Source organism: Monodon monoceros, unplaced genomic scaffold, assembly GCF_005190385.1.
Source record: "Monodon monoceros isolate NGI ecotype Baffin Bay Population unplaced genomic scaffold, NGI_Narwhal_1 Super_Scaffold_9, whole genome shotgun sequence".
In the NCBI taxonomy this organism is placed as follows: Eukaryota; Metazoa; Chordata; class Mammalia; order Artiodactyla; family Monodontidae; genus Monodon; species Monodon monoceros.
Genome location: NW_021703786.1, coordinates 38,243,593 through 38,259,637, shown reverse-complemented (window position 1 = coordinate 38,259,637; position 16,045 = coordinate 38,243,593).

Here is a 16,045-nt window from a genome sequence, read left to right as displayed (position 1 = left end):
GGGCGAGGCTGGGGTCCTGGGGCACCTGGGACCAACCTCCACCGGCGGCCCAAAGAGCAGTGCTGGTCATGCCCCCGCGGTCCACCAGGTGGCGCTGCTCCCCTGTCAATGACTCCCTCCTGCACCCTTTTTAAAAAATAAATTTATTTGTTCATTTGTTTATTTGTTTACTTATTTATGGCTGCGTTGGGTCTTCGTTGTTGCTGCGCTTGGGCTTACTCTAGTTTCGGCGAGCGGGGGCTACTCTTTGTTGCAGTGCGCGGGCTTCTCATGGCGGTGGCTTCTGTTGTTGCGGACCGCGGGCTCTAGGCACATGGGCTCAGTAGTTGTGGCTCGCGGGCTCTAGAGCGCAGGCTCAGTAGCTATGGCGCATGGGCTTAGTTGCTACGCCGCATGTGGGATCTTCCCAGACCAGAGCTCGAGCCCGTGTCCCCTGCACTGGCAGGTGGATTCTTAACCACTGCACCACCAGGGAAGTCCCTTCCACATTTTCTAAAGGGCCAGAGACACCAGGGTTCCGCCTGCAGCTCCACTCAAATGACAGCTCTGCAGGGCCACCTCTTCCTTCACATCTGCTCCCGGCCTCCACCCCACAGGAAACCAGTCTTCTGGGAAAATCCATGGTCCCCTCCCCTCACGGCTTGCCTTCCCTACCTGTCTTGTTGATAAAATAGAGGATCCCGAATCCCTCAATGGCGGGGACTGTGGGCTTCCCGGCCCGAAGTCCACGACAAGTGCAGGGGACTCGGTGTGGAGCCCCCGTTGGGAGGAGACCCACAGATGAAGAAGAGCTGGAAGCTGGGGAAGGGGAATCAGAGGCAGAGACAGTACCTGTTCCCGCTGGAACTCACGGACACAGACAACAGAAACGTATTCTCTCCAGCTCTGGGGGCCAGAAGCCTGAAACCAGTACTGCTGGGCCAAGATGCAGGTGTGGGCAAGGCTGCCTGCCCCCAGGCTCCAGGGGAGGGTCCCCTCCAGGAGACCTGCTCCGGCTTCGGCGCCTGACCCCCCCTTGGCCATGGTGTCCGCCCCCCCAGTCTTCAAGGTCAGCATCTCACCCCCCTCCGCCCCACCTCCCTCCTATAAGGAAACAGGGGACAGTAGGCAGGGCCACGCCGACCCAGGACAACTGCCATCTCAAGATCCTCTACTTAGTCACACCTGGAAACCTCTATTTTTTATTTTTATTTATTCTTTTTGCCGTAAAAGGGAACAATCACAGGCTCCGGGGGTTAGGACATGGACGTGTCTGGGGCGTGTTTCGGCTGCAGCAAGTGTCCAGGGTGGAGGTGCTGTCTCAGGTAGGCGATGTTGAAGCAGAGGCCTAGAGGCAGCGGGTGAGGGTGTCCAGCAGGCCCCAGCCTGGCCCGTGGTAGTCGCCCAGTTGGCCGGTTCACCATTCAATCAATAAATGAACAGCAGTCCGCCACTCCGTCCTGAGCACGTAAGCGTGGCTGCAGCTCCACACTGAACCTGATGCAGGTCCCAGCAGCAGGGATGTGCAGCTGCTTGTATCTTCTGGCAAAGCTGAGCGTCAGAACGGGGTCATCCACAGCTCGGGGCCCCTTCCCACCACTGCGGGCCCCCCAGTGCACCTGCCCATGGAGGTCAGGGCGAGGATGGAGACCCGGCTGCAGGCTGGCTTCTGTCCTCTGAGTGGCACGGCACAGCCTCTCCCCCATCACTTAGTGCTGACCCCTCCCGGGCCAAGGGCTCGGTGACTCCCTTAGGGCCTGCAGCCTGGACTCCCCGCAACCCCGATTCCCTGAGGCTTCACAGGACCCCCTGCTCCACGAGGCCACCTGCTCTCTGGACACTGGTGGGGTGGGCTTGGGGCTGTGCTGGGAGGTGACCGGCCCTGTGGCCGCGGGGCCAGGCCAGACTCTGACCGCTGTCTCCTGGCCCTTTTTCCCCACTGCCCCCCACCACCACGAGCCTGGTGCCGAAAGCAGCCAGGACCGGGCCTCAGGGGGTTTTGCACTTGAAATGCATTTCCTGCTGGCCCCCAGCCTCGCCTGGAAGGTCCCGCGCTGGCACCTGGGATCACAGCTGACCCGCCATGGATTTCTGGAGCGTCCACTGAGCGCGTCCTGAGGGCCGGCTCTGCCCCAAGCACTTGGCGTGGTTCCCCTCGTGCCCTCACATCTGTTCTACGAGGCCTGAGCTCACCTTCAAGGGGCAGAGTCTCGGCAACCAGCCCAGGAGAGTGGCCAGGAGGCGGCAGAGTCAGGAACTGGGCTGGGCCTGCCTGCCCCCCCCCCCCCCCCCGCCCCGTGCAGGCTCGTCCCCTGGGGCTCAGTGTCGGGGGCTGGGTTCACTCCCAGAGCTGCTGGCGTGGCCAGCACTCCCTCCCCGCCTCACCTTCCTCCCACTGCTCCTGGGGTGGGGTCACCTCCCACAGAAGTCACTGCTCTGGAGCCCTCGTCTTGGGGTCTGCTTCCGAGGGGACCACAGCCTGAGACACTGCTGAGCCCCACGTGGGCCAGGCCAGTCACATACGTGGCCTCACTTACCCCTCCAGGGTCCTCCCTTACACAAATACCCAGTAGACATCTGCCCTCGAGAGTCCATCGGGCCCCCAGCCTAACACCACGGTCCCCTCAGTGATGCCGCACCATCACAGCGGGCTGCTAGGTCCTCGCCCACCCCCAGGATGGGAGGGGCTGCTAGAGGCCGCCCCCAGGGCTGCAGCAGCAACAGGACGAACACTTGGCATTGATCTGGGGACAGTGGTGGACACGGCCTGCAGGGCTCTCCTGCCCGGACAGCCTCCCGTCACGGCCAAGGGGGCTGACGGTGGTGGCGTGAGGACCACAGGGCGTGACCCTCTCGGCACCTCCGTGATGCTGTCCAGCCCTTCTGTCTTTGTGAGATTAACCAGGGGGGCTGCCCCCTTGCCTCCTGCAGCCCCGGCCCCCGAATCTCACCCAGGCCATCCCCAGGGGAAGCTGGGTGGGCAGTGAGGCAGGCAGGGGAGCACTGCCTCTGTCCAAGCGGGTCCCCCCACTGAGGGCTGCCTGCCTGGAAGCTGGACTTCTCTGAGTGATGGAAATCTGGCTGTTTATCATTCTTTCCATTTTCCTGCATTTTAGATATTTTTCTTACAAAGGAAGAACAAAAGAGTCAGTAAGACGTGCTGGTTTAGGATGGGCTTTCGGAGGACTGCGCAGCCTGGCTGGGATTGTGTGCGGGTCGGTGTTCGTGTCTCCCACGTGTTCCACGAATGAGTACAGGGATCATGACAAGGGCTATGGTTACCCAGCTCCTGAGGCTGGCCAGGGCCCCCCGCGCACACCCCATCCCTTCCAGCAGCTCCATCTCTAGTTCCCACTTTGCAGAGGAAGACAGAGGTTCAGAGAAGTCCCACAGCCAGCCCCAGTGGAGCTGGGATTCCAGCCCAAGTCTGGAGGGCAGGTCGTGTCTGCACAATTCCGGGGGGCACTGTGCCCACTGCAGATTCCTGATGTGTGGGCACAGCCCGCGTGGCCCAGCGCGGCAGTCCCAAGGCCGAGCGAGGCGGGGCCTGCCTGGCCTGTGAGGAGTCAGGTCCTGCATGCACGAGGCGGGGGGTTGGTGGGGGGGTCCCACTGCCCAGGTGAACAGGGCGACTCAACACAGCTCCTCGGAGGCTGGCGTGGACCTCAGAGCTGACGTTTCCCTGGCCAAGCTTTCCTTCTTAGGAGGAAAACACAGAATGTAGGGTGACTCCAGCAGCTGTGTTTAAATGCCAGAGTTCACTTGACCTTCAGAAGCAGAGAAAACTGTCTTGTTTCTCACAAACATTCCCATCTCTCAAGGAAACTCCTTTACTTCCAAACACAGCAGTTCCACACTGACCACGCCTGCCAGGCATCACTGTGCAAGTTGTGCACCGCCTAACCCTAGGGAGGATGTCAGTCATGTCCAGGTCTGCAAATGTACCCCTGTTGGGTTGCACAGTGCCCAACCTGTGCAACTGGGCATGGTGGCCCTGAGTCCCAGAAACATCTCCACTAGGTGCACAGGTGAGCGGGTCCCCTAAAGCTGTGAGTGGGCAGGTGTGCTTACCTTCTTGTTGATATACATCCCACAAAAAAGGACGTGGAGGTTGACGGCCCACCTCCCAGCGAGCATCTGTGCAGGTCCTCCTCCCAGCAACAGTGGTGTGTTTAAACATTTCTTTTGTTTCTTCAAGAAGGTCAACCCAGAGCTGGAGCTTGTCATACAGGGATGGTTTGGAGGCGTCAAAGGGAAGCTTATGAAGTGGGAGATAACAGCCTTCGCAAAGCCCAGCGATGGGTGGGAACAAGAAGCTCAGGGCTCATAAACCAGCCACTGGGAGTTGTGCTCACGCTTCACCTGGACCGTCTTATCACAATAACCCCATGAGAATGGAGGTATTATCACCATTTAAGAGATGAGGAAACTGAGGTTTAAAGGGATTTGCTCCAGTCATGTAGCTCAAGGGCTTATCTCCTGCCAGCCCTTTTCTGAGAGCTTTACTTGTGTTAGTATAGGGAGTCTTCCCAGTGAGCCTATGAGGTAGGTACTGCTATAATTTCCATTTTATAGATGAGGAAACGGAGGTGCAAGGGTTTCACGTACAGCCAGGGAACCACAAGCTGGGAGAACACAGAGCTCACATCATAACCCCTGACAGCTCCGGTGTCCCTGTCTGTGGATGGGGGAGATGACAGAACTTCTTTGGGCTGGCTGGAGGCTCCAATGAGACCCTAATGCCTGGACGAGCCCCATTCAGTACCTGGCACACAGTAGGTGCCTGGTCCGAGTTCGCTGTTGTCACCCTGTTCTCAGTCCCGGACTCCTCCCTCTGTTTCCCACATTTGGCTGAACGTTGTCTGCCTGGGAGCACATCCTCCTGCCTCCGGCTATTTTTAGTTCCATTTCCTTGGAATTCTGGATTCTGCCTGTGAGCCCAGTGGTTATTTGCAGCTACGGTGGAGCGCTGTGACAGTCCCTCAGATTGGAGTAACTGAGAATGCTGTGTTTATTCTGCAGAATCCACGGATTCGGCCACCGCCTTCACTGGGGGAACGACTCACGGACTTTCCTTCCATCTCCCGGGGACGGAGTCCAGCTTTGCCGCATGACTGGGATAGTCTCTGCTGGGAGAGGCCATCTGTACGGGCTGTAGAGGATACACCAAAGGCTTCCTGGGAAGAGGCACCAGGACAGAGCCGCGGACGGACGTGGGAGGGTCCCGCGGATTTATCCCCACAGAGCCTCAGGCCTTCGGAAGACCAGGCGTGGAAGCCCTCTGGATCCTAGGAGAAGAGGACATCGTTGGCCTCTTTCCTAACACCTATTCCTTTTGTGCTTACAAAACCTCCATTAGTTTTTGATACGGTGTTCTAAGCCAGTCATGGTCATTTTGTTACCAAATTTCCCAGTGTCTCGTGCTGGTTGTGTGACCCAGTTCTGGCCGATCAGTCCTAAAGTGGAAGTCTGCTGCGGGGCATTTCTGGGAAAGCTTTCCCTCACTTGATGAAAAGAGACAGGTGCAGCTACTGTGGCCCTTGACCTTTCCCCTACCTTTGGCTTGTCTGGAAGCCAAGTGTGATGACTAGAGCTATGGCAGCCATCTTGTGACTATGAGGCCAAAGCATAAGCCTGAGAGGTCAGTTATATTAGGGATGGTGGAGTCAGGGTCCCGGGTGCTAGCAACTGCCTGCCTCTAGTTGTGTTTTGTGGAAAAACGAACCTCCTATCAATTTGTTTAAGCCCCTGTTGGTTGGATTTTGGTGTTCTGCAGGTAAATGTGTTCCTAACTGATACGGACATGAAGGCAGGGTGGGCAGCTGTGAGGGCCATCCCTGCTCAGAGGTCCACAAACAGCTCCTGGGACTGCCCTGTGCTGGGGCCTCTGCTGGTCCTTGGTGACATCCGGTGAATCAGGCCCAGACCTTCCCCTCAGGGGGTCACAGTCCACCAAAAGACACGACAGACAAATTGTGTAACTGATAAGAACTGTTGCCAGCGCTCAGGGCGCAGGAAAGCCCTTTTCTTCTGAAAATCAGATTGATCCCTGCTTTCGCGCCCATGCGCCAGGGTTGGAAAAACGGCACAAGACTGTGATGAGGGAGGTGGGGCTGCTCATGGTCAACACGGGGTACCGGGCGGGTGGGCTTCAGCTGGAAAAGCCCAGGGACCTGGCCTTGCACGCCGGACACCCCCGCGGACCCAGGAACGTCGGGGTCCGAGTCTGGGCCTGGTTTATGCCCGGCGTGTCAGGGGCTCCCTACGCGCGGGCCGGGACCGGAGAGTCAGCTGCTGCACGAGGGTCACGCTGAGCTGGGCGCACGGGCCAGGCCGGAAGCAAGCAGGGCACCACCTCCTCCCGCTCATTGGCTGGGACACGGTCACGTGCCCACCCCACTCCACCCCCCCACCCCCCCACCCCACCCCACCCCCGCCCGGGGCCTTGGATGCACCTGCGTCTCCCAGCGCCACGCCCACCTGACCCCAGGCCTGCCCTCCCCCAAACCACACCTGGCTGTCCCGGCCTTAGAAGCTTCCTTGACCTCAGCACCATCACACCCTGGGTGGGATGATCTTGGCTGTGGAGCCGGACCCCGCGCTGTAGCAGGCTGAGCAGCGTCCCTGGCCTCGCCCTACCCGATGTCCGCAGCACCTCCCAGCTGTGACAACCACAGGTGTTTCCAGACGGCGCCCAGGGTCCTTGGGGGAGGTGGTTACGTGGCAAGATCACCTGATTGAGAACCCTGGACTTCGGTGGGGGGTGGGGAACTGGCTGTGTCTCCCTGTGTCTATAGCAGCAGAAAAGGACAGCAAGACGGCGATTCAGTTCCCAGAAAGTCACAGCTAACATAATAATTGGGTGAGATCAACGTTGTGATGGGGTCTCTGTGGGGCTGGGGGTGTCTTAAAGGCAGGACCAAGGGATCAGCTCCGTACAGGGGGTGGGGGACTCGGCAAATGAGGAGTCACTTCAACTAGGTCTGAAAGCTGGGAGAGTTTGCCAAAGGGTGGGGAGCCGGGGGTGGGGGGGGGTGGCTTTGGTGGGTTTGCAAGGACGGCAGGTGCATTCTGGGAGTTGGAGGTGATTGGGAGTGGCTGGAGCGGGAGTGGGTACTGGGGAGCTGCCCCCTCTGGGAAGCCCCCTGCTCACTGGGTCTGGTCCCCTCCTCTCTGTCCCCACTGTCTCCCCCAGGCCCACTGTACCGCTGGCCACCCTGTGAGGCTTGCTTCTCCTCAAAGCCCTGTCCTTTGTTCACTGTGTCCCAGTCCCTTGCACACAGTAGGTGCTCAGAAAACTGAATGAATGAACCAAGGAACGAAGGATCTGATTCCTGGAGGGTCTCCTATGCTGGTCTGGGCAGTAGAGCCACTGCAGGGCTCGGAGCAGGGGCCACCTGCTGTCGGTGGAGGATGCTTTGGAAACGGGGGAGGCTGGGAGGCCAGGTACCTTGACTGTCCAGGTGGGAGCTGACGAGGACTGAGCCTCAGAGGAACAGTTACTCTGAGGACTGATTGATTCCTTGTGGTGGGGAGGGAGGGGGCGAGGGGGAGGGGCGCTGGGTCGGGGACCAGGGAGCCGAGAGGGCTTCGGGCAAGGTGCCTAGAAGACATCCCCCCGCCCGCCCCCGCTCCCCCCCGACGCTGGGGAGGAGTTCAGCATGTGGAAGGAATCTGGAAGAGAAGTCAAACGAGAAATGGAAAATTAGAAGTCATTCATGTGTAGTGACGGGCAGAAAAAACGCGTACGTAATTCTATTTTTAAGAAGTGGGCAGTAGCTATTTCTCCGTTCATACGAGGCGGCAGCAGCACTGATGCTGAGAGGAAGAGCAGCTCTTGGCTGGAAAAACACTTTAAGAGCCCTTGACTGGGTGGAAGGCCTTGGGTTTGCCTGGAAGCAACCTCCCAGGGGAAGGCGTGCTCCGTCCTCCCTGGCGACGCACAACAGGGGCTCGTGTCCAGTGATGGGGCTGACAACCCTGAGAAGCTATGTCCCGCCTTCCATTTTAAAGACTCCTGGTGTGTAATTACCCTTTACCTTAGAGCTCAATACTATAAAGGCAAATAACCAATTAAAATGGGCAAAGGATCCGAACAGACGTGTCTGCAAAGGAGACGTGCAGAAGGCCAGTAGCGCAGGAAAAGATGCTCGATAGCATTAGACTTCAGGGAAATGCAAATCAAAACCACAGTGAGGTACCACCTCACATCTGTGAGAATGGCCATCATCGCAAAACCGAGAAGTAAGTGTGGAAGACGTGGAGAAACTGGAAACCTCGTGTGCTGCCGGTGGGAGCGGGAAGTGGTTCAGCTGCTGTGGAAAACGGTCTGGAAGTTCCTCCAAAGGATAAATATAGAATTGCCATGTGACTCTGTAATTTCCCTGCTAGAGAATAGCCAGGAGAAATACAAAAAAAAAGTGTCCATAAAAAAAAAAAAAACACCTGTACGTGAATGTCCACAGCAGCCCTGTTCACAGCCCCCAGAAGGTAGAAGCGACCCCAGTGTCCATCAGCAGGTGATCAGATGAACAAGCGTGGTCCATCCACATGGTGGGATGTCATTCTGTCGTAAAGAGGACGGAAGTACTGACACCTGCTACAACGTGGGAGAACCTCAGATGCATTGCTCTCAGTGAAAGACGCCAGGTGTAAAAGGTCACCTGTCGCCTGGTTCTGTTTATATGAAACTTCCAGGACAGGCAAATCCATGGAGACAGAGAGTAGATCACAGGTGGCGGGGGTGGGAGCCAATGGGTTCGTGTCTCCATGTGGATGCCGGAAGTGTTCTGGAATGAGCTGGTGACGATGGTCGTACGACACTGTGAATGTGCTGAAAAGCACTGAATTGTACATGTTAGCACGGTTAAAATGATTAATTTTACATCAGTACAAAAGCTTTTTTAAGTGTATGGGGAACTCTGTACGTTCTGCTCAATTTTTCAACAAACCTAAAAGTGTTGTGAAAATAAGGTCTGTTAATTAAAGAAGCAGAATAGAACATGAAGTGTTCATGAGAAGGGTGCAGTCTGTGGCCCTGGGCCCCGCGGTGCCACCAGCAGGCCTCTGGGCACTGGGACCCCCCTCGTGCGCTCAGGGTCGTCAAGGCCGCCCGCGCCTCCCGAGCCCCCCAGCTCACCCCGTCCTCTTCCTGAGTGAAGTCTGAGCTTCGCACGGTCCTCAGAGGCCGTCTGCCCAGAGCTGGATAAAGGGCTGCCGCCTTTGACCCTCACGACAAGCTCGTGAGGAACTGGGGGCCCAGAGAGGTAAAGGCATCCGCCCAGCATCAGTCAGTGCACGTGTGCACATCTGGGCAGACCCCAGGTGTGCCCGGTCCCCGCGTGGGCAGGAGGGGAGCTGCTGTCGGTCAGCTCCTGGCCTCTGGATGGCAGTGCTCTGAGTCAGAGATACACAGCCATGGCCCTGGAAACACAGAAGTACACTCCCGCCGACATACACAGACCATACTGACACACCCATTCACACACACGCGTGGATGCTGAAGCAGACTTGCACACGCCTGGAAACACACAGACACACACCCACCCACACGCACACTGAAACAGACCCAAACGCTACCATCACACGACACACACCCGAGGGCCTGGGCCCAGAGCTGGGCTGACGGAGGGGGAGGCCTGTCGGGGTGGGGTGGGGCTAGGCTGGCTTTGAGTTTCCCGTGGTCTGTGGGTCACTGTGACCCGGCCGGTCCTCCCCACCAGGCACGTGGCCATCTGGGGCCCAGGCAGCCCACTTTAGATGCCGCTGGGCAAGTTGGGATCAGGGGAGGGGCAACTCCAGGACCAGGCAGGGTGCTCCAAGAGCTGCCCCCGTAGCTGAAGGCTAACTCTGCTTCCAATTCATTAACCTCCAACGGTCTGAGTCCTCGAGGGCAGAGCCTGGGTCTCCTCACTGGACCCCGGGCGGCACAGCCAACGGTACGAGCAGCGGCTCTAGTGACAGTAGTCACGCAGGACAAGCGTTTACTAAGTGCTCTGTGTGCACCGGGCCCTGTGCTGAGAGCGCAAGCCCCTCCCACCTGCCCCACAACCTATAAGGTCCGTTCTGTCGTTGACTCTCACATGGATGGGAAACAGCTCTGCAGAGGCGGAAGCACCTGCCCAAGATGCTCCTGGAGCCAGGCTGTGTCCGTCAGCTACTGCTGCAGTGATGCTGCGGAAAGACTGCCCACACCAGGGCCTTATGGCCACGAGACTTACACTCAGGCTGCGGTGCTGCCTGACCTGGCCAAGTCCAGGCCTTCTCCAGGGGTGTTTGCTCTGGGGTCCAGGCCATGTGCTCCTCGCGCTGGTCACTGGAGCCCAAGGAGCCCGAGCAGATCACGTGGGCCACATTCAGGGCCTCTGCCTCGTCTAACGGCTCTGTATGTCCTGCCCGCTATGGTTGCATCAGCCCGAGCAGCTCCCAGGCCCAGGCCCAGGCCCAGGTGGATGGCACGGGGACATCCGCTCTGCCCTCAGTGAGAGGGGAAGCATGAGGGCCAGTGTTTGCTGAGCGATAATCCAACCTCCTGCTTGGGCTTAACTCAGAACCTGGGGCCACACGAGCATGTGACGTGGCCTCCATTTGTGGACAGCGGGAACGGGGGGGCACAAGGGTCAGGCCTACGGGGTCACGGTCCCGGCTCCAACTTCCTGGGCCTCACTTTTCTCATCTGTAGAGTAGACAGTTGGGCGGTACCAACGGGATAAAGTGTCTCAAGTGCTTGGCTCAAGGCCAGCTCCGAGGAAGCCCTCAATACATAGTGTTCTCTAGCTGTTCTCAACAGGGGCCCATAAATCCCTCCTTGGAGTCATTTGAAAAGGTTTGTGGGGCGTTTCGGGTTGGGGGTGTATTTCCAGGGTGAGGGCCAGGGATGCCCATGTTTGCCCACAGCACAGAGCGTTGTCCCACTTGCCCTTGTCCAGAAACCTGAGCAGGTTCTGACCCGGGCATCTCCTGTCTGGCCTGCCAGGGGCGGAGGCTGTACCAGGAGGAGGCCCAGCATCTCCCACAGATCCAGCGGGTCTGCTGGCTGCTGGGACACTGGCTCCTCCGCAGGGATTTTCCCCTTAGATGTCGGAGATGCCAGCATACCGGGGACGCATGGACCAGGCAGCAGGGGCTGGGGTGACAGCCTGGACCCTGGCTGCCTCTGAGCTGCCCTCCTGAGTTGGACTATGAAACCCCAGGAGTTTTGTGAATCGGTAAGAACAACAGGCCAGGGCGACGGCCGAGCAGGTAACACAGAGGAAAGGAAATAGCCGAACCCGTGCATCTCTGCGGAGGAGAGGCCCATGCCCAGAGGTCAAGCTCAGGCACCGGGAAGGGCAGCTGGAAGCAGGTTCAGAGGTCGCAGCACTGAGGGGACGCTCTGGCCCCGAGACCACCAAACAAAACCCACTTGAGGGCCAGTCTGCTCAAAGGGACAGTGGGTGAAATTCGGACGTGGCCTCAGCGTTAGCTGTCCTCTGTATCCACCATAAACCTGCTGATTCTGATCATTGTATTGAGTTTTCCCAGGAGAATGTCTTTGTTCCTAGGAGAAATATCCACTGGAGGGTTTAGGGGTGAAGAGTCTGCATGTGCTCTCAAATAGTTCATAGAAAAATAACTCCAGGGCTTCCCTGGTGGCGCAGTGGCTAAGGATCCGCCTGCCAACGCAGGGGACGCGGGTTCGATCCCTGGTCCGGGAAGATCCCACATGCCGCGGAGCAACTAAGCCCGTGCGCCACAGCTACTGAGCCTGAGCTCTAGAGCCCGCGAGCCACAACTCCTGAAGCCCGCGCGCCTGGAGCCAGTGCTCTGCAACTAGAGAGGCCACCGCGGTGAGAAGCCCGTGCACCGCAACGAAAAGCAGCCCCTGTTCGCCGCAAGTAGAGAAAGCCCGCGCGCAGCAACGAAGACCCAACGCAGCCAAAAATAAATAAATAAAAATAATAAATAAATAAAAATAAAATTAAAAAAACTTCATATAGGGACTTCTCTGGAGGTCCAGTGGTTAAGACTCTGCACTTCCACTGCAGGGGGCATGGGTTCAATCCCTGGTTGGGGAGCTAAGATCCCGCATGCTACACTCGCGGCTCGGCCAAGCAAAAAAATCCACCCCCCCCCAAATAAAACTCCTTATAAACAGATAAAGCAAATGCTGGAGAATGAAAATGGGTCAATCTAGGTGAAGGGTACAGAGGTGTTTATTGCATAATTCTTCCAAATTTTTTGTGGCTTGGAAAATTTTCAAGGTAAAAAAATTTTTTAATCACTTAAGAGTTACAACGGCCCCATTCATTTAATTAAAAAGTTCAAGAGATTGCTAAGACTGAGGCTCACAGTTCTTTTTGAAAGAAAGCCCAAGAGGTGCACTGTTAAATAGTGCAAATGAAACACTATTCTGATCAAAAAGAAGAGCACATGGGAAAACGTCCAACATCACATATAACGGGGAAAAAACAAGTTAAATAAGGTATAATTATTCAACTATTAAATTAATGTAAGTATATTTGCAATAATAAGATCCCACGCTGGTGAGGAAGGGAGGCACAAACCTGTGGAAAGAGGTTGGGCTGACTGTATCCTCTGTGCTCCTGGCAACAGTCCTAAACAAGACTCCGCACACGGAGCTGACGCTGTGCACAACGCCCTGGCCCGTCCTCAGCGCTGATCATGGTCGCTTCCAGCTCCTGCTCAGGCTGTGCCCAAGGGGTAGCCTGCACAGTCTTCAGCCTGAAGACCTGCTGAGACTCCACTCGCCCTGAGCTTTGGGCCAGGACTGCTGGTTCTTGCGCACACGCTCAGCCCCTATTACACCCCGCAGCCCTCAGAGCACCCAGCGCCCCACCCCAACCCCTCTCCTCCGCTCCTGGAACCTGGGATTAAACAGGAAAGGCCCCTCCTCCAAGAGGGTCCTCGAAGCCGTGTCCCCCGCCTGACCCACTCCAGCCAGGTAAAGTGCCTGGTGGGTCCAGGGAACTCGAAGCAGCTAGAACTTGTCTCTGGGGTTTAAAAAAAAATGTTTTGGGTAATTCCCAAATGTTGGGGGCTGCGGTAGTTGCCTTCCTGTTTTCTAGCTTAATCCACATGTGTTTGGGAGAATAAACTACGTGATCGCAATCCTTCAAAATCTATCGAGATTTGCTCTATGTGCCTCTGCGTGTGGTCGACATTGGCCAATGCTCTGCGTGACCTTGACAAAAACGTATACTCTGCCACTAATAGGAGGAGGTTTTGTGGGGAATCAAACCCTATGGGGGTTTCCCTGACTTTTCTCTCAGTGACCAAGATAAATATTTTAACTCCCACAAGATGTCTCTATTGTTACAAACGTCCAATATTGATTAGCTTTAACGGCTAATTTTCAGTGCTCTTCACTCCTTCCAGCGTTCCCAGGCTCCCGACCAGCCTGCTGGGGATGAATTCTCTTAACCTTCCTTTGTCTGAAAACACCTTTACTTTGTCTCCATTTTTGAGGGATAATTTCACTGGACTGAAATTCAGTTTTGACCGTCATTCACTCGTGTATTCGTTTGTTGGGTGAATATCTGATGAGCCCTGACTGGTGCTGAGTGTGTGCAGGTACAGGAAACGCCCTTGCTCTCCAAGAAGAGAGGGAAGTGTGTGCCTGGCAGAGGGAGAAGGATGTGCAAAGGCCCCGTGGCTGGAGCACAGGGAGCAAGAAGGGCTGGGGAGGCGGCTGCACCTGGGCCACTTGGGACCTTGTGGGTGAGGAATCACGCTTTGCCCTCGTCCTTATAGGAGCAGTGAGGCTTCTCAGAAAAGACAAAGCTTTAACTGGCCCGTGAAGGGTGCATGTGGTGAAAAGAAGCTGAGAAGGGGGCAGAAACCTGGTGGGGTTGAGCACTGACTGTCTGAACCAGGGCTGGCTCCTGCAGTGGGTCCTGTGCTGGGCTTTGGGTCACCTGCTCCTTTCTGGTGGTAAAGGCCAGGCTTGGCTCTAGGCTGGCAGTTCCCAAGCCCGTCACTCATTTGGCTGTGTGACTGCGGTCCCTTCCACGTGAGTCAGCTTGCCATCTCTCCTTCACTGGGTTGTCATGAGGCTCAGAGAAAACGGTGCTGAGCGCTGGGCCTGCAGCTTTGCAAGAGTTCAAACATCTTAGCTCTTGTTTTTATGGTTAGGATTTTCTCGTCTGCTGAGAGTCAGAGAGGGTAAGTCGCTTGCCCTAGGCCACACAGCCAGGATCCTTCACCCTCCCCATTCCACTGACAGGGTCCCTGAGGCCCAGAGAAGTGGTTTGCCCAAGGATGCCCCAAATATGGGAGTGGCAGAACTATTCACTCATTCACTATTTATTGAGTGCCTGCTTTGTGCCAGGAGCGACCCAGGTGCCAGGGAGAGAGTGGTGTAGAAACAGATAAAACCCTGCCCTCGGGAAGCTCATATCCTCCTGGGGGTGACTGATGCTACACAGAATAAATAAGTAAACCAAATACATTTGTTAGGTGGCGACAAGGGCTTTGGAGAGAAATACAGTTGGGAAGGGGATGGAGAGTGGGGGGAGGCTGACAAGTCCAGTCGAGTGGAAAGGTGGCATTTGACTTGAAGGAGGTGAGGGAGGGGCTCTTAGGACATCTAGGGGAGCAGCATTCCAGGCAGAAGGCACAGCGTGTGCAAACGTCCTGAGGTGAGAGAGTGCCTGGGGTGCTCCAGGCCCAGCAGAGAGCCCGCAGCGATTGCTGGTGCTTCCTGGGCCTTGAATTCAGGTGAATCTGCTGCGAAGCCCTCCTCCCAGCAACAGAGGTCGCTGGGGAAGGGGCTCCTCCCCAAGCCCCGGAGGAAGGGGGAGTTTACTCTTCATGAGCGGTGCTGCCCCGCCCCAGCTCCCACCCGGCTCCTACAGAACCTGCCGTGGTCAGGGTGGGGGCAATCAGGCCTGGATGTAGGAGGGGAGCTGGGCATCGTGGCCGCGGCCCCTCAGTCCCCTCCTGGTTTTAAAGAACTCGCGATGACCTGGTTTCCGGTGACCTGTGGTGCCCGCCACCGCCCCAGCCTCCCCCTGCTTCCCACCCCTCAGGGGACGCTGCCCAGCCTGCCTCCTCACCCATGTCCTCCCGGGGACTCGCAGGCCTCCTAGCTAGTAGCCGGCTCCCCTGGGCCCCCGTCATGGGCAGTCCTATACCGCAGCGTGTTCATGCGCGTCAGGAGTATGATCTCAGGCAAGTCTTGATTGTATGGAAAGGAGGGAGACAGGCATACGTTGAGAACCTACTGCGTGCCGGGCTGATCCTGTCGGGAGATACTATCGTACCTATTTTATGAACAGAAAATAGACTCAGAGTAGGGGAAGGTTTAGGTTTTACCCAAGGCCACTCAATAAGCAAATGTTAATTTTAGTAATAAAAGCTGCTTTTGGTGATTGCTGGGAGCCAGGCAGTCAGATCCAGGGCCAGTGGGGGAGGGAGGACGGCAAAGAAATGGCTGTTAGCTTTGATCCCCTCCCAGCAAAGGTCAAACTCCTGGCCAGAGAGGTCATCTGGAGATGTTTGTCCTGGAGCTGACTGGGAGACACTCATGATAAATGGCTCCCATATCTGAAGAGCTATCAAGGGGCAAAGAGAGATAACCCTGAGGGTAGAAAGGGGCTGTTTGTTAAAGCTCCAGCAAGAGGGACTTTGGGTCGGTATCTGGAACAAACATCCTGTCCAACAGAGCAGCATGCTGCCTCAGAAGTGACTTCTCTGTTTGCCAGGGTTGCCGGAAAAGGCATATTCCCCCGAGAGAGGTCGGCCTGGGGACTCCCCTGCCAGCTCACACCTGGGAGTTTTCAAAGGGCCAGGCAAGACTTCTGCCCCCAGATTTCTTCAGCAGGAGGTTTTTGATCTGAACAGTCCCGATCGATCACACTGGAAGCTGAGTTTGGCTTCTGCACGTCTGGGTGTGTTCCTTTCATGGAGCCAGAGTGGTGGGGGTGGGTTAGCGGTGGAGGAGTGGATTCCTCCAGTTGCATCAGCTATGGTGTGACCTCTGACATTTACCTTTCTTTGTTCCCAGATAAACCAAACACACAAAAACTAATTTTCCTGGCTTAATAAAAGAATGGGGGTGGGGGGG